This window comes from Ovis canadensis, chromosome 9 (genome assembly GCF_042477335.2).
Source record: "Ovis canadensis isolate MfBH-ARS-UI-01 breed Bighorn chromosome 9, ARS-UI_OviCan_v2, whole genome shotgun sequence".
Lineage (NCBI taxonomy): Eukaryota > Metazoa > Chordata > Mammalia > Artiodactyla > Bovidae > Ovis > Ovis canadensis.
The window spans coordinates 50,340,511-50,366,230 of NC_091253.1; the positions used below are offsets into that span (position 1 = coordinate 50,340,511).

General features: G+C 37.8%; 1 pseudogene; it reads right to left on the reverse strand.

Annotated features, from left to right (window-relative positions):
* Positions 1 to 3,113: 3,113 nt before the first annotated feature.
* The window catches only part of LOC138445856 (glycoprotein-N-acetylgalactosamine 3-beta-galactosyltransferase 1 pseudogene), an 82,632-nt pseudogene continuing 60,025 nt past the window's right edge, over positions 3,114 to 25,720 (reverse strand).

A 25,720-nucleotide genomic window follows, 5' to 3' on the forward strand; every position in this document is an offset into this window, starting at 1 on the left:
TTTAGCTGGATTTTATCATCAAATACTAAGAAATATGTCAGATAGATGTGAATGAAGCTGTTATTACATGTTTCAAACTTTGCTTTCTGTCTTACATTCTGGTCCTGTTGGAATATAAAACCTAAAACCTGCAGTCGTCAAGAATTTATTTCACTGCAAATGGGTAAATGAGACACTCATCTTTATTGTCTGCCAGGACTTGTCATGTGTGCACAGAGAGTCCAGCTTAATTTCAGTCAATTAAAATTAGCAAGAAGATAAACGAGCAATTCATCATTTATAACTTTAATGATAAGCTTATTGAAAGGCTATAGATTATGATGTACTTGGATATTCTTGCTAAATCCAGTGAAAAATGAAATTAAATTTGTTTTTTTCCAGAAACTTTAAACAAAAGGGAGAGTCAGTAAAATTAGAATGAAACATTTGTGAATATGCTTTGGGAAACAGTCTTGGTTGAGTATATGATTTTGTCATTATCCATTGGCAAAACTTAACATTAAAGATAGTAAGAAGCAGCACATTTCAGTCATAAACCATTCATTCATAAATTATTTGGCTTTTTAATTTCTGACTTGAAAGTTTACTTAAGCATTCAACACTTTCTAATGTGTTCAATCAATTTTATCAAAACCTTGTATTCAAATTATTTTGTCAGTATAATAATGGCCATATCAGACCAAGAAATGATTTTAAAACTGCTTTATGCAAGTCATGAAAGACACAAAAAAGTTCTTACCTTTCAACAGTATGAGAATAAGAAGAACTATAATTATGTGGTTGAAAGAGTTTAATCAGGTATAAATGTCATTTAGGAATTTCTAAGAGTGGCCCTAAACTAGGTGGCATGGATTAAAAAAAGCATTAAAATGATAATAATGTAAGAATCATTTAATAATCATTAAATTTATTATTTAGTAGATAGTCATACCTAACAATGAGCAAATTAGTAGAACATTTTAAAAGGCATGTTTATAGAACACTATTAATACTCATGTAAATAAATATTAATTGTGAAGAATAGACCTCAAGAAATGTTAAATATATTTAGAAAAGAGAGAGCCAGGGCTAAGTGAAAATTGCTCATTTTGTTAAAAAAAAAATCTTTAATCAGAACTATGTATATAACATAGTCAAGAGTCAAGATACTTTCAAAATGTGATTTTACTAGTGAATTTTAGGACAAGCGGTGTTTTTATTCTACCCTCTTCTACAAGAAATACTGGTAATTACAAATAATCAAGTGGAATTATTATTAGACAGAAATGGTATATGCTGGGACGATGCAGGTTATTTATGTCATATTACAATTTAAATTAACACATCTTGAGTTTAAAAATACCTGACAATCAATATTTCCTCCAGAATTTTCATTAAGGCCAATCTGTTTAAAGTGCAACTTTTTAATTTAACTTTTAGTAAGTTCAACCACTTTATCTTCACAGTGATGGACCGTGAGTATCTGATCAGAAATAGACAACAATATTTCTCACTCTGATCACTGTTTAAAAATCCTTTTTTTCCAGAAAAAAATTTTTTTTCTGGAGAAAAATGTATGTGCATGTATATATATATATGATGTTACTGTATATATATATAACATTACTATATCAAGAATACGTTCTAACATTTTTCATGACTCCTGCCAAAGCCTCAGTTTATAGTCACCTCTATGAAAGATCTCTAATATGGAATGTTCATCTAGAAAGACTCAATCACTGGGACCCACCCTGGTGCTCTCTTTGGAGATGCAGCAACCCATTCTCAGTGCCATGTTAGATACTTGTTCTTTCATGGGTGTCCACGGATGTTTAAAGTTTGTTTTTGTATCTTTATTTTTGTTTACTTTGCTTGTTTTCTTTAGTAGATTCTCAGGTAAATCAGGTTGATATCTGTGTACATAACCATATGGATGGAGATGATAAACAAGTTGTAGCTTTAGCATAGGGAAAGGAGACTGCAAAATCAGAACAGCAACCCAAATCCTTCACAGGGAGGTGGAATAGTTACATTTTCAGTTCCAAAGAGTTCTGGGTAGAGAATCTTAGATCAAGTGGTGTTTTTTGTGGGTTTTTTTTTTGGGGGGGGAGCAGAAAGGGGATTGAAAGTCTCTTTTGTGTTGGGATGTCTGGAATCTTTTGCTTCTATAGTTAGAGTTTCCAGGTATCTCCCCAGCACTAAGACTTCAGGCATAGAAGACTACAGGTGTACATTTTAACCGCATCCACAAACCAGGCGTCTTCCACAACCTAGATGTCTGTCGACAGATGAATGTATAAAGATGTGGTATATATATATACATATATACACACACACACACACACAAAAATATATAATGGAATATTACTCATCCATGAAAAAGGAGTGAATCTGAGTCAGTTGTGGTGACATGGATGAACCTAGAGCCTGTTATACAGACTGAAGTAAGTCAGAAAGAGGAAAACAGATAGCATATATCAGATATCATAACAGATATCATACATCTCTTTCATAGAGATGACTGTAAACTGAGGCTTTGGCAGGAGTCATGAAGAATATTAGAATGTATTCTTGATATAGTAATGTTATATATATACAGTAATGTCATATATGTATATATATACACACATAGGTGCATACATTTTTCTCCAGAAAAAACATAATCATATGCTAATGTGTACATATATATATATATATATATATATGGAATCTAGAAAAATAGAACTGATGAACCTATTTAAAGAGAAAAAATGGAGACACAGATGTAGAGGATGGACTTATGGACACATCAAGGGAAGGAGAGACTGGGACAAATTGAGACAGTAGCACTGACATCTGTACACTATCATGTGTGAAACGGATAACTGGCGGGAAGCTGCTGTATAACCCAAGGAAGCCAGCTTGGAGCCCTGTGATGACCTACAGGGGTGGGATAGAGGTAGGGAGGCTCAAGAGGAAAGGGCTTTGTTGGAAATTATGATTGATTTGCACTGTTGTATGTCAGAGACCACCATAGCATTTTGAGCAATTATCCTTGAATAAAAATAAGTAAATAAATAAAGAAAAATAATAGTAATAATAGTAATAAACCCTCACAGCTTCTTGGCTCTGTTCCTCTACCCACTAGCCCTGGTTTACATCATTCTTAAATCTTCTCCCAAGTAAATGGGGTCTTCATGGTCATAGTTTACAAGCAGCCATCTCAAGCTGTCTAGTGTGACTTCTGTATCGTCACCTGCTTTCATAAACTGACCTGCACACCCCAGATAATTGTCATGAACATCCTGAGAGGATTTAACTGTTTTCAGTATAGTTGGTCTCCTCCTTCTTTGGTGTTGAATCCCACAGTAAAGAATTCTTTATTTTCTTCTGAGTTCATAAACATCACTTTATTACAAGGCTGAGTTCATGTTGTTCTGATGTATTTGGCCCTCTTCTCTATATTTTAAGGTCCTGTCATAACCCAGTAAAGAATTTTCACCTTCTTATAAAGATTTTCAACAGCGTTTGTGGTCTCGTATTTATGATGACTAGCACCTGGTTTTGACTTCATCTGCCCTTCTAGGTAATTCTGCTCAGTATTACCTGAATATCTAGAATGAAGATAATTATTCAGAATATTGGGGCTTCCCTGGTGGCTCAGATGATAAAGAATCTTCCTACAGTGTGGGAGACCTGGGTTCACTCCCCTTGGGCTGGGAAGATCCCCTGGAGACAGGGAATTCAGAATATTAGGCTGGGTGTCAGTCACCTTGTTTTTCCAACAAAATACTAAACACTGAGAAAATACACACACACACAAATCTGATTGCTGATCCAGAGAAGGAGGTTAAACAATGCAGCCAAGAATGCTGCCATTTTTGTAAGCGTATTTCTGGCATCTCTGGTGGGCTTCCCACTGCTAGGAAGGGAGGGTGGGAGCGAGGACGAGGAGGCTGGACCACCAGATGCAATAGTCCAGGGAACTTCAGGGGCTCCACCGTATGGCATTATTTTTAAGGATCCTTTTGTGTGTGGGCTCATGTAAGTGGGGACGTCTGTTACTTTATATGAGCATGTACGTTATTTCCATTACATTTGTTGCTCTGTAACACCTCTGAAAGCTGTCAACCTTATCATCTGTTGAATTCTAATTGCTGATGACAATTTTTAGGATTATTAAATGCCATATGGGCTCAGATCATAAATGATAATTTAAAAAATTAGAATAGATTTCCAAAGTATTCAACTTAACAATACAGATAAGTCTGTTAAGAATGGACGTTACAATAAAAAAGAACAAAATAATGTCATTTGCAACAACATGGATTTTCATAAGTGAAGTAAGTCAGAAAGACAACTACCAAATGATATGACTTATATGTGAAATCTAAACTATGGCACAAATGAGTCTATCTACAAAAGTGAAACAGACTCACGGATATAGAGAACATGTTTGTGGTTTCCAAAAGGGAGGGGTTGGGGGCGGGGAGGACTGGGAGTTTGAGATTAGCAGATGTAAACTCTTATATACAGGATGGCTACACAACAAGGTTCTACTGTATAGATTGCTTGCCTAGTGACTTGTGGTTGTATTGTTAAGGGTTAGGGTCTTTGACATGTTCCTATATACCAGTTAGAGGTGGAATACTTTATTTAGGTTTTGTTGCATTAAAAACTTTCCCCAAAATTAGCAGATTGAACAAAAACAACAAAAGAATGGATATTACAATGATTTTAATAAATATTAGAAACACATAAATTAACTTTACATTTTATGTTCAGAGAAATTACTATCAGCTTAATAAGGACTCTGTAGTTTGAAACATATCTCCTGAGAGGGTAACAGGTAGGAAAGCCAGGGGTCCCCAAGTGGCAGGTGGAAATAAACTGCAAGTGGCAGATGTTTTTTCCTTTTCTGCACAAAATCAAAAGGCACTTTTAATTCTGTGTTGGCGACACCTGGTTCTGCCTTGAGCTAACCAATACCATTTTTCTTATGGAAATGTTTTTCTTAAGCTATGTTAATTAAACTATATTTGCTTTGGAATCTGCCTTTCTTCAAAATGGTTCTGCCTAAGACTAACTTTTTTTCTTTTCTCAAACCTTGGGCTTGATAATGGCTCAACAAACCAGTATTCATGTCAATTGTTTTATGGCCAAAGCATCTGGTGCCATCCTGTCTCAAAAATACAGGGAGAGGAGCCTGCTGAAACTTTCTTAGCCTTGAAGTGTCTCTCTTATCTGATTAGCAGCTTGCTAACAGACATAAAATGCCTTGCTAAAAACTAGCAAGCAGGCACTCTTTTTGTTCCCTTCTGATGTCTATGTGAGAAGGTTCTTCTATCTCTATTATACTTTAATAAAACTTTGCTACACAAAAGCTCCAAGCGATCAGGCCTTGTCTCTGATCCCCGGATCGAACTTCTCTCCTCCAGAGGACACAAATCTCGGCATAGCACGTAGCTTGCACCAGCAACCTTTCATTCCTATCTAAACTGATATTTTTGGGTTAAGCCTCAGAAAATCATTTCTAAGCCTTCAGATATTTAAATGTGTGAATTGATTATGGGGGTGGGAAAAGGGTGAAGAAAGACCTTTCCTATAAATGGTATTTACCACATAGTCCCTCACTGAGTGTTATTTTAATCTACCTAACGAGGCAATACAAAAAGGTCACATTTTTCAGAATTAATAAAGGTAAAGATGACCTGCCTGCATATATAACTATAGAACTGTCAATCGCACAAACAATTAATTATGTGAACATATTAATCAGCCAGCAGTTATTAATCACTTGCTCTTTACCTCACGGCATACTAGGTGGTATGAATGATGTAGAATAATGCCCTTAGAGATACATATTAATTTCTCAAGAAGTACTTTGGGAAAAAAAAATATAACAAAAGCTATTCAGAATAAAAGGTGAATTGATATTTAAAATCAATGTGCCACCATTACTTAGTTTTCAGCAGTAATGAAAGATAATTGCCCTATGGTTTTCTTTTCCATTGACTTTATGAGTGAAACATCTGATTCACTTAACTTTACAAAGAGCCCTAAAAATCTCAAACATAACTTTGGGATGGATGGATGATATTCAGACAAATAGAAAGGCAGATAAACAGTGTAGAGTTTCTAGTTATCTAACGTGAAGTTGCTTAGTTGTGTACAACTCTGCAACCCCATAGACTGCAGCCCGCCAGGCTCCTCCACTGGTGAGATTTTCCAGGCAAGAATACTGTAGTGAGTTGCATTCCTTCTCCAGGGGATCTCCTCGAACCAGGGATCAAATCCAGGTCTCCTGCACTGCAGCCAGACTCTTTACCATCTGAGCTACCAGGGTCTAGGTCTGCCATTTTGAAGGATTTGACTGTCTCAGATACTGCCTTACAAACAAAACAACACAAAAACCACAATGGAAAAGAATATGAAAAAAAAAAAACAAACTCTCTCTCTCTCTCTCTCTCTCTATATATATATATATATATATATATATATACACATATAATATATAACTGGGTCACTGTGCTGTAAGCAGAAATAAATACAACATTGTAAATCAACTATATTTGAATAAAATAAATTTTAAAAATAAGTAAAAATGCCTTTTTTTTTCTTTTTAGTCACCAAAGTGAAAGTGAAAGTCGCTCAGTCGTGTCCAACTCTTTGCAACCACATAGCCTATGCAGTCCCTGGAATTCTCCAGGCCAGAATACTGGATTGGGTAGCCTTTCCCTTCTCCAGGGGATCCTATGTCCATTCTTTGTGCCTCCATGGACTGTAGCCCTCCAGGATCCTCTGTCCGTGGGGTTTTCTAGGCAAGATAGAAAGAAAATAACACAAAGCAAAAGCCCCACGAAACAATATAATAAGCTAAATTCTTTAATAAGAATGTTGTGCTTTAAGTTCCTTTTGTTAAAAAAAATATTTGCCTTACCCCTTAGCAACCCACAAGTCTGTTTTTCTATGTCTGTGAGTCTAAGTTCCTTTTTAAACATTAGGATATAAAAGTTTAACATTTGGATCAATCAGGATCGACCCTAAGGGGAAAGAGATGGCACCCACAGGTTAGGATATTTTAAGGAAAACTTTTAATTTACAAAGGAAATAATTACCAGGGTGTACCGAGGTTTACAGAACCACAGATGTTCCTATCAGCGCAAGGAATCCAGCAGCAGTTGAGGTGTTAACGACACCCAAACCTGAAAGGCGAAATCACAGATACTAACAGAGAGGAAGAAGGAGAAGCAGAACTTGGGGCAGAGAGACTTCCCTGGCAGTCTAGGGGTTAAGACTTTGAGCCTTCACAGCAGTGGGTACAGATTCCATCACTAGTTGGGAAATTCTGATCCTATCTGCCGCATGGCTCAATGAAACAACAAAACAAAACACTCAAACAGTCCCATGATCTTTCTTACCTCTAAGTCCTACCATAAGTTGTTTTCTCTGCTTGAAATGGTCTTCTCTTTCCTCTTCGTCTTGTTGATTTCTCATCCTGCTGATATTAAGCTAGATATCACTTCATCCAGGAAGCCCTCCAGGATCTCCTTTAACCCCAGTTGAGAAGGGTCCTTGTTATGGTCACCGTTGCCACGTTTGCTAGAGCTCTTAATCAGAGGGTTAATTGTCCTTATCCTTTGTGTATAGGAGTGGGGCCACTTTCCCCCAAACCCAGTATGGTGACTGACACGCAATAATGACTTAAATATGCCTAAAAACCAAGAGCGATATCAACACAACAACCTCATTTAAAGTAATTTTTTCTGATAGCAAGTGCCCAGAATTTTAGAAAACTTATGGGGATAGACTTTCTTTTCTAGATTATTTTAGAATGTCTCCTTCAGAATGACAGGAGGTGGCATTTTAAAGACTTTGAAGACGGCAAGGTAGAATGTATTACTACCCATTCTAAGAAATAACACCCCTGAGATGTGAAAGCAATTGCCATTACATATTTCAAAGTTTTTTTGCTTTCTGTTTTAAATGTGGATTTGACAATAACACAGGGAAAATGGATCCTCTTAAGAAGTTTTTAAGAATGAGTTTTACAACATGTGAGTGATTGAAGCACTTGGGATGGAGTGCCTGCAGGCCAGGGGGCTGTCACTCACATAGACCAGACACAAACATCCTCAGGAGATACACTGCATTCTTCTGGACCCTTGTCTCTTGGTGTTAATGATCATCACTGTGTTTGATCATGGTCCTCTTTGGGCTTTTAATTTCATAATTGAAATGGAATAGGTTTCATATACTATTGCCCTCTTCGAAAAGTTTTTAGCTCTCATTGTATTTGTTGAGCTTGGTTTTGTTCCTCTTTGCTGTGTTGTGGACACATGCATTGTTTCCATTTTATTTTATTGCTGAACTTGAAATTTATCATCTCTTGAGTAGAAATTAATGATGGTGATTTATAAGGTTATAAAATGAATTGCAAGTTTGTAAGATGTGAGAACTTTTTAAATGTTGTATTTTTTCAAAAAATTAAAATTACTAAAGTCTAAGTATGTTGGAAATGATTCAGTGCTATATAAATATTATATAATTGCTTTAAACTATAAATATTAGAAATACATAAATTAGTCTTCAGCCGAAGAATTGATGCTTTTGAACTGTGGTGTTGGAGAAGACTCTTGAGAGTCCCTTGGACTGCAAGGAGATCCAACCAGTCCATTTTAAAGGAGATCAGTTCTGGGTGTTCTTTGGAAGGAATGGTGCTAAAGCTGAAACTCCAGTACTTTGGCCACCTCATGCGAAGAGTTGACTCATTGGAAAAGACTCTGATGCTGGGAGGGATTGGGGGCAGGAGGAGAAGGGGATGACAGAGGATGAGATGGCTGGATGGCATCACCGACTTGATGGAGGTGAGTTTGGGTGAACTCCAGGAGTTGGTGATGGACAGGGAGGCCTGGCGTGCTGCGATTCATGAGGTCGCAAAGAGTCGGACACGACTGAGCAACTGAACTGAACTGAACTGAAGTATGTTGGTAATGATTCAGTACTATATAGATATTATATAATTGTTTTAAACTATAAATATTAGAAATACATAAATTCATCTTCAGCATGGTATACAGTGGTGGGCTGTGGGTGGTACAAGGTCTATCTAGACAGGGACTTTCATGTTTTAGTTCTAGATCTGGAACAAACACTATACACTCAGCAAGGACTTTTTACTGTCTAAGCATGTTATCTTCTAGAATTGCGTCAGTATTTAAATAGTATTTAGTATTTAAATGTCTCAGTTGGCAATTTTGGAGGTGAATAGGAACAAAAGAGGCCAAAGCACCATAAGACAGATACAAAACTCTATTCTGCATACTGTTTTGCTAGCTTATTAGAATCTGAAATTTTTGAAATGGGTAAATCCTTTATTTCTACTTGAGGTTATCTCAAGAAGCCCTTGTGATGATATAAAATATTTGGAGAATAACTATTTTACAGATTGAGAAATGCGTACTAGAGGTAAGTTAATTATTAACAGAATTGAAAACTTGGCATTCTCCATCACAATTCCCCAGCCCCAAACAATTCTTTTAGCTAAAGAGGGAACGATTGGTAACATGTTTCATTATTAGTTTTGTTTCCCTTCTGTTTCCATTGTCCTTTTCAACTGCAAAAGCTCTTCATTCTTCAGTCGTTCATTCACTCCCTTATTTGACGATTTATTGACCACCTACCACTCTGCTCAGGTTGTATGAACAGAGATGAAAGCAGCAGTCCCTGTTCCCAAAGAACTCACAGCTCGTTCAAATGGTCTAAAGGTAGAAGGCAGATGGAAAATAGCAAAGCTAGAGATGATCCAGTTGTCTACTTAGTTTGCATTAATGACAAGGAATTCAGGCACTATTATTTTTCTCATTGCAAGAAAAATGGAAATTCAGAGAAAAGTCAGGACTACAGATGTAGATTTGACTTTACTACACTCGGAAACTCCATCCAAAAATGTGAGGTTTTCAAAATAGAAGTCTAGCATTGATTAGGAAGTTCATTTCTCTGAAATGATGAGAAATGAAATTAGTAGTAGAAACATCGAAGACATCATTGAAGAGGCAATTACATGGAGAATAAGACAAGTAGGAATGCATATCCTCAGAAATGATTTTATTTTTAATTTCTCAAATATTATGAAATAAGAACAACAAAGATGTATTACATAATAAACTTTATCCTTTGAGGAGTGTCCACTGCAGTCCTGAGAGGTTTGAACTAATTTTTACAGAAGCACAAACAGAAGTCCAGGGAAGTTAGGTAACTTGCTCAGACATCCAGCTATTAGGAGACGAGTGAGAATTTGAAATTAGGAGGGACAGGTTGCCGATTCCTGCTCCTGCCCTAAACTTGGCATGCTTGGTACGAATCATCTGAGAATCCTTCAGGAGCTGTCCTGATCCCTCCTGTGGCCAAGGGCCACTCTGCTCAGGTCCTCGGATTCCCTCTGAAGGATGAGATAGAAATGGGACATTTCCCCTCGGACAGGAAAAAAAAACTGATAGGGATGTGTTTTAATTAAATTTGAGTAGAATTTCCATTCCAATAAGGGCATGAATTTATTCTCTCTGTCAAAATCCTTCAGGGGCATTTAAATCCTATCTCCTAATTAAGAACTTTGCACCAAAATTGTATTCGTGCACTCTTTGCTCTTCAAACTCTGCTTCAATCTAATAGAATATATTTTCAAACTTGCAGAACTGTAAAGAACAAAGGGCTTTAAAACTTTGCTGTACTCAGAAAGGAAGCCAAGTGTCATTGCAGGCCTTGACTCAGCATTTCACCATGCTGAGACTATGTGGGGGCGCTAATTCATCAGTAATAGGAATTTCATTAAAAATGCTAGTAATATATTAAACTGTACACACATGTCCACAAACATGTATATAAATGCAAAGACTATAAAACAAATGTACATTTAAAAAGTTTATATTATGGCTTGTTTTTAAGACATAAAGTATTGTGTCTGAGAAAAGGAGCATTATCTGAAAGACCAGCTGATGAAGAACCTCAGAGTTGAATTTGCCAGTCTTCAAAACAGTGTTTTAAAAGTAAATGAAATATCAACGGCCCATTCATATGCATCTTGCCTGCACTTACCTGGGTGTGTAATTCACCTTGTACAGTGTAATGTCATCTCTGATGATTTGTTGAAACAAAGAATTGTGTCTTTTGAAATCACAAATTAAATAAAAACCCTGAGTAGACTCAGGATGATTGTTTTTTTATTTTATTTTTTTAATTTTAAAATCTTTAATTCTTACATGTGTTCCCAAACATGACCCCCCCTCCCACCTCCCTCCCCACAACATCTCTCTGGGTCATCCCCATGCACCAGCCCCAAGCATGCTGCACCCTACGTCAGATGGACTGGCGATTCAATTCTTACATGATAGTATACATGTTAGAATTCCCATTCTCCCAAATCATCCCACCCTCTCCCTCTCCCTCTGAGTCCAAAAGTCCGTTATACACATCTGTGTCTTTTTTCCTGTCTTGCATACAAGGTCGTCATTGCCATCTTCCTAAATTCCATATATATGTGTTAGTATACTGTATTGGTGTTTTTCTTTCTGGCTTACTTCACTCTGTATAATTGGCTCCAGTTTCATCCATCTCATCAGAACTGATTCAAATGAATTCTTTTTAACGGCTGAGTAATACTCCATTGTGTATATGTACCACTGCTTTCTTATCCATTCATCTGCTGAAGGACATCTAGGTTGTTTCCATGTCCTGGCTATTATAAACAGTGCTGCGATGAACATTGGGGTACATGTGTCTCTTTCAATTCTGGTTTCCTCGGTGTGTATGCCCAGAAGTGGGATTGCTGGGTCATAAGGTAGTTCTATTTGCAATTTTTTAAGGAATCTCCACACTGTTCTCCATAGTGGCTGTACTAGTTTGCATTCCCACCAACAGTGTAGGAGGGTTCCCTTTTCTCCACAGCCTCTCCAGCATTTATTGCTTGCAGATTTTTGGATCGCAGCCATTCTGACTGGTGTGAAGTGGTACCTCATTGTGGTTTTGATTTGCATTTCTCTAATAATGAGTGATGTTGAGCATCTTTTCATGTGTTTGTTAGCCATCCGTATGTCTTCTTTGGAGAAATGTCTATTTAGTTCTCTGGCCCATTTTTTGATTGGGTCATTTATTTTTCTGGAATTGAGCTGCATAAGTTGCTTGTATATTTTTGAGATTAGTTGTTTGTCAGTTGCTTCATTTGCTATTATTTTCTCCCATTCAGAAGGCTGTCTTTTCACCTTGCTTATAGTTTCCTTTGTTGTGCAGAAGCTTTTAATTTTAATTAGATCCCATTTGTTTATTTTTGCTTTTATTTCCAGAATTCTGGGAGGTGGATCATAGAGGATCCTGCTGTGATTTATTTCTGAGAGTGTTTTGCCTATATTCTCCTCTAGGAGTTTTATAGTTTCTGATCTTACATTTAGATCTTTAATCCATTTTGAGTTTATTTTTGTGTGCGGTGTTAGGAAGTGATCTAGTTTCATTCTTTTACAAGTGGTTGACCAGTTTTCCCAGCACCACTTGTTAACGAGATTGTCTTTACTCCATTGTATATTCTTGCCTCCTTTGTCAAAGATAAGGTGTCCGTATGTGTGTGGATTTATCTCTGGGCTTTCTATTTTGTTCCATTGATCTATATGTCTGTCTTTGTGCCAGTACCATACTGTCTTGATGACTGTGGCTTTGTAGTAGAGCCTGAAGTCAGGCAAGTTGATTCCTCCAGTTCCATTCTTCTTTCTCAAGATTGCTTTGGCAATTCGAGGTTTTTTGTATTTCCATACAAATCTTGAAATTATTTGTTCTAGTTCTGTGAAAAATGTGGCTGGTAGCTTGACAGGGATTGCATTGAATTTGTAAATTGCTTTGGGTAGTATACTCATTTTCACTATATTGATTCTTCCGATCCATGAACATGGTAGATTTCTCCATCTATTAGTGTCCTCTTTGATTTCTTTCATCAGTGTTTTATAGTTTTCTATATATAGGTCTTTAGTTTCTTTAGGTAGATATATTCCTAAGTATTTTATTCTTTTCGTTGCAATGGTGAATGGAATTGTTTCCTTAATTTCTTTTTCTACTTTCTCATTATTCGTGTATAGGAATGCAAGGGATTTCTGTGTGTTGATTTTATATCCTGCAACTTTACTATATTCATTGATTAGCTCTAGTAATTTTCTGGTGGAGTCTTTAGGGTTTTCCATGTAGAGGATCATGTCATCTGCAAACAGTGAGAGTTTTACTTCTTCTTTTCCAATCTGGATTCCTTTTATTTCTTTTTCTGCTCTGATTTCTGTGGCCAAAACTTCCAGAACTATGTTGAATAGTAGCGGTGAAAGTGGACACCCTTGTCTTGTTCCTGACTTTAGGGGAAATGCTTTCAATTTTTCACCATTGAGGATAATGTTTGCTGTGGGTTTGTCATATATAGCTTTTATTATGTTGAGGTATGTTCCTTCTATGCCTGCTTTCTGGAGAGTTTTTATCGTAAATGGATGTTGAATTTTGTCAAAGGCCTTCTCTGCATCTATTGAGATAATCATATGGCTTTTATTTTTCAATTTGTTAATGTGGTGAATTACATTGATTGATTTGTGGATATTGAAGAATCCTTGCATCCCTGGGATAAAGCCCACTTGGCCATGGTGTATGATCTTTTTAATGTGTTGTTGGATTCTGATTGCTAGAATCTTGTTGAGGATTTTTGTATCTCTGTTCATCAGTGATATTGGCTTGTAGTTTTCTTTTTTTGTGACATCTTTGTCAGGTTTTGGTATTAGGGTGATGGTGGCCTCATAGAATGAGTTTGGAAGTTTACCTTCCTCTGCAATTTTCTGGAAGAGTTTGAGGAGGATAGGTGTTAGCTCTTCTCGAAATTTTTGGTAGAATTCAGCTGTGAAGCCGTCTGGACCTGGGCTTTTGTTTGCTGGAAGATTTCTGATTACCGTTTCAATTTCCGTGCTTGTGATGGGTCTGTTAAGATTTTCTATTTCTTCCTGGTTCAGTTTTGGAAAATTGTACTTTTCTAAGAATTTGTCCATTTCTTCCACGTTGTCCATTTTATTGGCATACAACTGCTGATAGTAGTCTCTTATGATCCTTTGTATTTCTGTGTTGTCTGTTGTGATCTCTCCATTTTCATTTCTAATTTTATTGATTTGATTTTTCTCTCTTTGCTTCTTGATGAGTCTGGCTAATGGTTTGTCAATTTTATTTATCCTTTCAAAGAACCAGCTTTTTGCTTTGTTGATTTTTGCTATGGTCTCTTTTGTTTCTTTTGCATTTATTTCTGCCCTAATTTTTAAGATTTCTTTCCTTCTACTAACTCTGGGGTTCTCCAACTCTTCCTTTTCTAGTTGCTTTAGTTGTAGAGTTAGGTTATTTATTTGACTTTTTTCTTGTTTCTTGAGGTATGCCTGTATTGCTATGAACTTTCCTCTTAGCACTGCTTTTATAGTGTCCCACAGGTTTTGGGTTGTTGTGTTTTCATTTTCATTAGTTTCTATGCATATTTTGATTTCTTTTTTGATTTCTTCTGTGATTTGTTGGTTATTCAGAAGTGTGTTGTTCAACCTCCATATGTTGGCATTTTTAATAGTTTTTCTCCTGTAATTGAGATCTAATCTTAATGCATTATGGTCAGAAAAGATGCTTGGAATGATTTCGATTTTTTTGAATTTATCAAGTTTAGATTTATGGCCCAGGATGTGATCTATCCTGGAGAAGGTTCCATGAGCACTTGAAAAAAAGGTGAAATTCATTGTTTTGGGGTGAAATGTCCTGTAGATATCAATTAGGTCTAACTGATCCAATGTATCGTTTAAAGTTTGCGTTTCTTTGTTAATTTTCTGTTTAGTTGATCTGTCCATAGGTGTGAGTGGGGTATTAAAGTCTCCCACTATTATTGTGTTATTGTTGATTTCCCCTTTCATACTTGTTAGCATTTGTCTTACATATTGCAGTGCTCCTATATTGGGTGCATATATAATTGTTATATCTTCTTCTTGGATTGTTCCTTTGATCATTATGTAGTGGCCTTCTTTGTCTCTTTTCACAGCCTTTGTTTTGAAGTCTATTTTATCGGATATGAGTATTGCCACTCCTGCTTTCTTTTGGTCTCTATTTGCGTGGTATATCTTTTTCCAGCCCTTCACTTTCAGTCTGTATGTGTCCCTTGTTTTGAGGTGGGTCTCTTGTAAGCAGCATATAGAGGGGTCTTGTTTTTGTATCCATTCGGTCAGTCTTTGTCTTTTGGTTGGGGCGTTCAACCCATTTACGTTTAAGGTAATTATTGATAAGTATGATCCCGTTACCATTTACTTTATTGTTTTGGGTTCAGGTTTATACACCCTTTTTGTGTTTCCTGTCTATAGAATATCCTTTAGAATTTGTTGGAGAGCTGGTTTGGTGGTGCTAAATTGTCTCAGCTTTTGCTTGTCTGTAAAGCTTTTGATTTCTCCTTCGTATTTGAACGAGATCCTTGCTGGGTACAGTAATCTGGGCTGTAGGTTATTGTCTTTCATCACTTTAAGTATGTCTTGCCATTCCCTCCTGGCCTGAAGAGTTTCTTTTGAAAGACCAGCTGTTATCCTTATGGGAATCCCCTTGTGTGTTATTTGTTGTTTTTCCCTTGCTGCTTTTAATATTTGTTCTTTGTGTTTGATCTTTGTTAATTTGATTAATATGTGTCTTGGGGTGTTTCGCCTTGGGTTTATCCTATTTGGAACTCTCCGTGTTTCTTGGACTTGGGTGATTATTTCCTTCCCCATTTTAGGGAAGTTTTCAACTATTATCTCCTCAAGTATTTTCTCATGGTCTTTCTTTTTGTCTTCTTCTTCTGCGACTCCTATGATTCAAATGTTGGAGAATTTAATATTGTCCTGGAGGTCTCTGAGATTGTCCTCATTTCTTTTAATTCATTTTTCTTTTTTCCTGTCTGACTCATTTATTTCTACCATTCTATCTTCTACTTCACTAATCCTATCTTCTGCCTCCAGAGTTTTATTCTACTATTTGTTGCCTCCAGAGTTTTTTTATCTCATTTATTGCATTATTCATTCTATATTGACTCTTTTTTATTTCTTCTAAGTCCTTGTTAAACCTTTTTTGCATCTTCTCAATCTTTGTCTCCAGGCTATTTATCTGATTCCATTTTTATTTCAAGATTTTGGATCATTTTCACTATTATCATTATTCTAAATTCTTTATCAGGTAGATTCCCTATCTCTTCCTCTTTTGTTTGGTTTGGTGGGCAACTCTCCTGTTCCTTTACCTGCTGTGTATTCCTCTGTCTCTTCATCTTGGTTATATTGCTGGGTTTGGGGTGGCCTTTTTATATTCCGGTAATTTGTGGAGTTCTCTTTATTATGGAGCTTCCTCACTTTGGGTGGGGTTCTATCAGTGGCTTGTCAAGGTTTCCTGGTTAGGGAGGCTTGTGTTGGAGTTTTGGTGGGTGGAGCTGGGTTTCTTCTCTCTGCAGTGCAGTGGAGTAACCTGTAATGGGTTACGAGACATCAAAGGTTTTGGGATAATTTTGAGCTGCCTGTATATTGAAGCTCAGGGGAGTGTTCCTGTGTTGCTGGAGAATTTGCATGGTATGTCTTGTTTTGGAACTTGTTAGCCCTTGGGTGGAGCTTGGTTTCGGTGTAGGTATGAAGGCATTAGATGGGCTCCTATTGCTTAATGTTCCCTGAATTCAAGAGTTCTCTAATGTTTTCAGGCTTTGGATTTAAGCCTCCTGCTTCTGGTTTTCAGTTTTATTTTTATAGTAGCCTCTAGACTTCTCCATCTATACAGCACCGATGATAAAACATCTAGGTTAAAGATGAAAAGTTTCTCCACATTGAGGGACACTCAGAGAGGTTCACTGGGTTATAAGGAGAAGAGGAGATGGAGGAGGTAGTTAGAGGTAACTGGAATGAGATGCGGTGAGATCAAAAGAGAAGAGAGCAAGCTAGCCAGTAGTCACTTCCTTATGTGCGCTCTATAGTCTGGACCGCTCAGATGTATTTACAGAGTTATATGGGGAAGAGGAGAGGGAGGAAGTAGACAGAGGTGACCAGGAGGATCAGAGAGAGGAATCAGTAGGAGAGAGACAAATCCTGCCAGTAACCTGTTCCTTAGGTGTTCCCCACCGTCTGGAACACACAGAGATTCACAGAGTTGGATAGAGGAGAGATGGGGGAGAAAAGAGACAGGGGCCACTTGGTGGAGAAAAAGGAGAGTCCAGAGGAGGAGAGAGTGGTCAAGCCAGTAATCTCGCTCTCAGATAAACTAGGGTAGTGAAGTTTGGGTTTTTAAATGTACAAAATTGGCAATAAACACCTAAGAGCAAAGATTAAAAATCTGTTTTTGAAGACAATGGTCTGCTTTTCTGGTTGCCTGATGTCCTCTGCCAGCCTACAGAAGTTGTTTTGTGAAGTTTGCTCAGCGTTGAAATGTTCTTTTGAGGAATTTGTGAGGGAGAAAGTGGTCTTCCCGTCCTATTCCTCCACCATCTTTCCCTCCGTCCTGGATGATTGTTGAATAATAGTTTCTAATCACAAACCACTTCAGTAGTTAACTTTAATCATCACATCCACCATTTTACATTTAACTCTTGAAAATCAAGTTAGAAGATAAAAAAAGTAATTTTTTAAACAATCTTCTTTCTTTCCCCTTTTGAGAAAAAATTCAGAGGAAGCAAAGTATCAGATTTGAATAGTAAACAGTGTAAGACAGAAGAATCTGTAAGTATAAATGTTCAGATATAGTTCCTTGCTAAACAAGAAGAACATATTAATTGACTTTTTTCTCACATAGAAAACAAAACTTCAACTGGTATTTTAAATAATGACAGTTGGCACACGCAGTTTCAGTGTAGAAATTATAATAAGAACCCTAGTTTACAGGTTTAAACTTCCTGGGAAATACTGAAGAATTTAATAACTTAATATAAGCCTGGAATTTTTCCACTAATACCTGTTTCAATTTTTTTGTGTGTATTCCAGGATCCAACCTAGGGTATTAAGTTTTATTTAGTAACAGTTTTTAAAATCTTTACCTGATATTTTATGAACCTGCCATAGAGATTTTTGAAAAACATGAAGTTTTTTTTAATATAAATTTATTTATGTTGATTGGAGGCTAATTACTTTACAATATTGTATTGGTTTTGCCATACATCAACATGAATCCGCCATGGGTGTACACGTGTTCCCCATCCTGAACCCCCCTCCCACCTCCTTCCCCATACCATCCCTCTGGGTCATTCCAGTGCACCAGCCCTGAGCATCCTGTATCATGCATCGAACCTGGACTGGCGATTCGTTTCACATATGACATTATATGTGTTTCAATGCCATTCTCCCAAATCATCCCACCCTTGCCCTCTCCCAGAGTCCAAAAGATTGTTCTATGCATCTGTGTCTCTCTTGCTGTCTCACATACAGGGTTATCGTTACCATCTTTCTAAATTCCATATATATGTGTTAGTATACTGTATTGGTGTTTTTCTTTCTGGCTTACTTCACTCTGTATAATTGGCTCCAGTTTCATCCATCTCATTAGAACTGATTCAAATGTATTCATTTTAATGGATGAGTAACACTCCATTGTGTATATGTACCACAGCTTTCTTATCCATTTATCTGCTGATGGACATCTAGGTTGCTTCCATGTCCTGGCTATTATAAACAGTGCTGCAATGAACATTGGGGTACACGTGTCTCTTTCAATTCTGGTTTCCTTGGTGTGTATGCCCAGTAGTGGGATTGCTGGGTCGTATGGCAGTTCTATTTCCAGTTTTTTTTTAAAGGAATCTCCACACTGTTCTCCATAGTGGCTGAACTAGTTTGCATTCCCACCAACAGTGTAAGAGGGTACCCTTTTCTCCACACCCTCTCCAGCATTTATTGCTTGTAGACTTTTGGATCGCAGCCATTCTGACTGGCGTGAAATGGTACCTCATTGTGGTTTTGATTTGTATTTCTCTGATAATGAGTGATGTTGAGCATCTTTTCAAAACATGAAGTATTTTGTAGAATGTCCTTCACTGGGTTTTTCTGATTTTTCCTCATAATTCAGGTCAGTTCAGTAGCTCAGTTGTATCTGATTCTTTGCAACCCCATAAACTGTAGCACGCCAGGCCTCTCAATCCATCACCAACTGCTGGAGTCTATTCAAATCCATGTCCACTGAGTCAGTGATGCCATCCAACCATCTCATCCTCTATAATCCCCTTTGCCTCCTGCCCTCAATCTTTCCCAGAATCAGGGTCTTTTCAAATGAGTCAGCACTTCCCATCAGGTGGCCAAATTATTGGAGTTTCAGCTTCAACATCAATCCTTCCAGTGAACACCCAGGACTGATCTCCTTTAGGATGGACTGGTTGGATCTCCCTGCAGTCCAAGGGACTCTCAAGAGTCTTCTCCAACACCACAGTTCAAAAGCATCAACAGTGCTCAGCTTTCCTTATAGTCCAACTCTCACATCCATACATGACCACTGGAAAAACCATATCCTTGACTACACAGACCTTTGTTGACAGAGTAATGTCTCTGCTTTTTAATATACTGTCTAGGTTGGTCATAACTTTCCTTCCAAGGAGTAAGTGTCTTTTAACTTCACGGCTGCAATCACCATCTGCAGTGACTTCGGAGCCCAGAAAAATAAAGTCAGCCATTATTTCCACTCTTTCCCCATCTATTTGCCATGAAGTGATGGGACTGGATGCCATGATCTTTGTTTTCTGAATGTTGAGCTTTAAGCCAACTTTTTCACTCTCCTCTTTCACTTTCATCAAGAGGCTCTTTAGTCCTTCTTCACTTTCTGCCATAAGGGTGGTGTCGTCTGCATATCTGAGGTGATTGATATTTCTCCTGGCAATCTTGATTCCAGCTTGTGCTTCCTCCAGTCCAGCGTTTCTCATGATGTACTCTGCATATAAGTTAAATAAGCAGGGTGACAATATACAGCCTTGACGTACTCCTTTTCCTATTTGGAACCAGTCTGTTTTTCCATCTCCAGTTCTGACTGTTGCTTCCTGACCTGCATACAGGTTTCTCAAGAGGCAGGTTAGGTGGTCTGGTATTCCCATCTCTTGAAGAATTTTCCACAGTTTATTGTGATCCACATGGTCAAAGGCTTTGGTATAGTCAATAAAGCAGAAGTAGATTTTTTTTGGAACTCTCTTGCTTTTTCCATGATCCAGTGGATGTTGGCAATTTGATCTCTGGTTCCTCTGCCTTTTCTAAAACCAGCTTGAACATCAGGGAGTTCACAGTTTACACATTGCTGAAGCCTGGCTTGGAGAATTTTGAACCTTATTTTGCTAGTGTGTGAGATGAGTGCAATTGTGTGGTAGTTTGAGCATTCTTTGGCATTGCCTTTCTTTGGAATTGGAATGAAAACTGACCTTTTCCAGTCCTGTGGCCACTGCTGAGTTTTCCAAATTTGCTGGCATATTGAGTGCAGCACTTTCACAGCATCATCTTTCAGGATTTGAAAGAGCTCAACTGGAATTCCATCACCTCCACTAGCTTTGTTCATAGTGATGCTTCCTAAGGCCCACTTGACTTCACAGTCCAGGATGTCTGGGTCTAGGTGAGTGTGAGTGATCACACTATCATGATTATCTGGGTTGTGAAGATCCTTTTTATACAGTTCTTCTGTGTATTCTTGCCACCTCTTCTTAATATCTTCTGCTTCTGTTAGGTCCATATGACTTCTGTCCTTTACTGAGCCCATCTTTGCATGAAATGTTCCCTTGGTATCTCTAATATTCTTGACGAGATTTCTAGTCTTCCCCATTATATTGTTTTCCTCTGTTTCTTTGCAGTGATCGCTGAGGAACGCTTTCTTATCTTTTCTTGTTATTCTTTGGAACTCTGCATTCAGATGCTTATATCTTTCCTTTTCTTCTTTGCTTTTCACTTCTCTTCTTTTCACAGCTATTTGTAAGGGCTTCTCAGACAGCCATTTTTCTTTTTTGCATTTCTTTTTCTTGTGAATGGTCTTGCTCACTGTCTCCTGTACAATGTCACGAACCTCCATCCATAGTTCATCAGGCACTCTGTCTATTAGATCTAGTCCCTTAAATCTATATGTGACTTCTACTGTAAAATCATTAGGGATTTGATTTAGGTCATACTTGAATAGTGTAGTGGTTTTCCCTACTTTCTTCAATTTAAGTCTGAATTTGGCAATAAGGAGTTCATGATCTGAGCCACAGTCAGCTTCCCGTCTTGTTTTTGCTGACTGTATAGAGCTTCTCCATCTTTGGCTGCAAAGAATATAATTGATCTGGTTTTGGTGTTGACCATCTGGTGATGTCCATGTGTAGAGTCTTCTCTTGTGTTGTTGGAAGATGGTGTTTGCTATGACCAGTGCGTTCTCTTGGCAGAACTCTATTAGCCTCGTAATTAGACTAGGATTATGAATTTTGGGGAAGGATGTCACAGAAGTGAAGAACCTTGACCGTTACTTCATATCAGGAGGCCCATGATACCAACATGGCTTGTCTTTGATGACACCAACCTGGGTCATTTGATTAGGGTTCTGTCTGATAGGGTTTCTCTGTAGGAAAGTTTCCATTTTCCCTTTTCAACATTCTGGTCTTTGGTAGAAAGTCACTAACTTCAGTTCATACTAAAAGGAAGGAAAATTAAGTTTCACCTCCTTCAGTGGAAAAATAAAATTGAAAATGTCACTTGCTTAGTTAGTTGTTTCCGACTCTTTGTGACTCTATGGACTGTAGCCCACCAGGCTTTTCTGTCCATGGAGTTCTCTAGTCAAGAATGCTGGAGTGGGTCCATTTCCTCCTACAGGTGATCTTCCCAATGCAGGGATTGAACCTGTGTCTCCTGCATTGCAAACAGATTCCTTACCATCTGAGCCACCAGGAAAGCTCCTCCTTTAGTGAAGGCAACATAAAAAATATAGGTTAAAACCCAAGCAAGTGTTTGGAGGTAAACACTCTGAAGCTATGCAGATAATATGTTTCTCCCTAAAGCTTTCCCATTCATTTTATTGTTCATTAGTGGATCTTGCCTACAGTGATTATTATTGTATTATCCAGGGAGGAATTTTCTACTTTGCTCATACCATAGTCTTTTAAAAAGCAACTTTTAAAATAAGAATTCTGGTGCAGGATAAATTATATCTACTGAAATGGCTTAAGCTACACAAAGTGCATTTGTAGTGTTTTCTTCAATACAGTAGCAGCTCTAAGAAACAAAGCCCATCACCATGCTCTCTCATGGACAAGTGCATTAGAGCACTGAGTGATGCAAAGATGCTTAATGGTCCCAGGGCAGGTGCATCGCCCTTTCTGACAGTGCTCATTTGCATATGCACATTTACTCCCAGCAGGAGGTGTGCATTCAGGGGTCCCTCAGGGCAGGAATACAGAGGCTCTCAGGTAAAAGCAATTCTTCATAAACTTTATAACCCCATTCCCAAACTCCAGTTGTCAGTGAACAGCTTTCCAGATTGACATCTTAAATCAAGAAAATGTCACACGTGTACAGTAACTGGTCTAATCTTTTCTATAAATTGCTGCCTGTGGTTTTCAAAAACATAGCAAATTGCTGGCAATTGACAATGTGTCTCCCTGCACAGCTAACTTCCCTTCTGCACAGTTAACAAATCAGTCTTAAATTATTCATCAGATCACCCAGTGTCTACGTTCTGATTGACAGTCATTGATTTTGGGGACCTGGAATTCTGCCTCTTATACTGAGATAGAATTTGCCACTTGATTGTTTCTAGTGTCTTCAAATGTAAAATTAAAACCATAAGCAGGAAAAATAACTACACATCCTGTTGCAGTATCTCAGTTAATGTTGAAGCACAAGTCACTACTCAGGCTTTTGCTCTCCCATGCTGCTAGGAAGTAAAGCAGACTGTTTTTTCAGACTGACAATGCCCCCTAATGTTTCAAATACAGAGTTTTTCTCTGTTAATTGCGTAATCATTTAATTAACAATTAAATGATTAATTATTTGTATAAGATAAAACATGAGATGCCCCATTAAGAAATGATGCTATTACACCACTGCACATTGTTCTGGGAACAGGGCTAAATCATCTTAAACAGCTCAAACAAATAGAATTTTGTTCCTAAAGTCAGTTTAGGAATGTAGTTTTTTTCTGCAGAGACTTCTTAGCACCATTTTTTTTTTTCCCCTAGCAGTATACTTTTTTAAGGGGATTTTTTTCCAGAAGCATATGTACCATTCCTTGAAGCATGTTTTTTAGTCAGTACTGGCTCTGAGTTAAATAATACACATGGATCATAAAAGTGTCTTATATGTGAGAAACACATTTATCTATATTTGCTCAGGAAGATTAACTTCAAGGCACCTTAGAAGGATCTCCATCAAGAAGGCTTGTCACAGTTGCTCTGGTCTATAACATTGTAGCTCAGTTTTATTTAGAGCATTTCTCTTCAAGATCACCTTCTAAGGACATTGATTCATATTCTGATTCATGATCACGTGCAATCACAAATATAACTGCAGGTAAAAGAATCTGGAAACGAGTGTGGGATGGAAATGGGCAAATCAACACAAATTCATCACAGGAGATAGGAAAAACACTGCTTTTCTTAACTGTGGTTTGTCATAAACACCCTCATATGTGAATATCAACATTACATAGGAAATATTAAGGCTATATCCTCTTGGCTCTTAAACACACTTTGTTGTTGTTTTTTTTTCTTTCTTGGGGATAATTACAATGCTCTGTTGGCTTCTGTTGTACAACTTGAATCAGTTTTAATTATATGTATGCATAGGGCTTCCCAGGGGGCACTAGTGGTAAAGAACCTGGCCTTCCAATGCAGGAGATGCAGTGCAGGCTCAATCCCTGGGTCAGGACGGTCCTCAGGAGGAGGGCATGGCAGCCCACTCCAGGATTCTTGCCTGGAGAATCCCCTGGCCAGAGGGCTTGGTGGGTTACAGTCCATAGGGATGTAGAGTCATACACAACTGAAGCGATTTAGCACGCACAGGCGCGTACGTATATACACCTTCTGTGTGAGCCTCCCTCCCCCTCCCATCCCACTCCCTCTAGGTCTTAAAATTGTGAGTTTATAAGTTCTTAAACTTATAAACTTATTATGTTTGCCTCTGGAGACCATTGTTCATCCTTGGGTTTAACACTCTTGCTTTATGTAGCCAGAATTCTAAGAGAAGTCCCTTATTGTAATACTTTCACATTGGATCATTATTTATTAAATTGTTTATGTTTCTCATTATGTAGAAAACTTTTTGAGAACAGAAGCTGACTACCTGGTGTATTTTTATGTTCCCGATCGCCATGTTCATGAGTTCTAAATTAAAATTTGGATGAATTGGTTCATATTAGGTTGTCTTGTGTATCACAGAAAAACCCTAAAACCATGGCTTACAGGATAGTCTCTTGTTTACAAGAAATCTAATAATAAGACAGTCTAGATATGATGCCACAGCTCCTTAAAGTCAGAAAGTCCCATACCCTCCTCCTGTCTTTGTTTTATTATCCGAATGAATGACTTGTCTGTTCCAGGTTACTTTATGGTTCAAGCTGGCTGTTTAGGCTTCAGCCAATTCCTTTTTCCATCTTTGGTTACATAGTTCACTTGATTTCCCCATCATTCTGTTTATCCTCATTCTCAGCCTTTCTCCTTCAGCATAGGGGATCTAGTCTCTGGTGGATGTCCTAAGACTGACACACCAGTGAAACCACAAGTCAAATGTGCAGTGAACTTTCTCTGCAAAGAGAAATGTTTTAGCTCTGCCGTAAGTACGTGATTCTTGTCGAATGAGTTACAGAGGCAAGTTCATATGGCAATTCAATAACTCTTTTTTTTTCCTCTATAATATTTCAGAAGGGAGTGCTGCATAATTGCAAATTATAAACTCTGTTCCTGCAAGGCCCTTTGGCTAAATATTCATCAGTGACCATTTAATTTTGTGATATATTCTTAACTATTGAATCAAACTGCTTGAAGTCATACATTGCCATTGTGTTAAGGAAAACAGTGTGACATGAACATCAGTGTACTTAGTGGTTCCCTTTTATAGTCTTTTGAAACATTGCAAATGTCACCTAAAATTCTTCATGCCACATTACCTCTTCATTGAAGTTTCTCAACTATTACTGTAACAGTAAGGGCGTATCCATTAAATACATGAATTAACCTCACTGCAGGGTAATTGACAGTCCTAATGACGTTTCCGGGTGTACTATTTGTTCTACACATTGTTATTCTAGAATGACCTTTAGCAGTCATAGCCTACTCTCAATGCTTTAACTTCGGCTAACAGTGACCTAACTCTCATAGATTGAAATGATTTCAGATTTATTAAGAAAGACATGCTGTTTTTGTTGATGCATGTGAGCAAAGTGGATAAATGTGGAGACCATCACATCCACAGACCCTCAGGGAGATCAGAGATGAGTGAGAGCAAGATTACCTCCACCCTCCCTCCAGCTTCAGTCTCACTCAGATGTGTAGCACGGCTCCATCCTGCCTCTTGCTTAGGTGGCAGAGCCTGGGGAAGGAAGTGTGGGAAGAGGAGAAAACCCTCAAGCCACAAGCCACAAGTGTGGTTGGCTTGGCCAGGGAGCAATATGAGATGGAGATCTGACAATCAAGTTTTAACAGTTAAAGTTGGTCCAGACTCTATGTATGGTGTACTAAGGAAATTGAAACAGGAATGTAACAGAAGAATTAGGGAAGGAGTTATTGGAGAAAATATAATCCTTTCATATTTGTATTCCT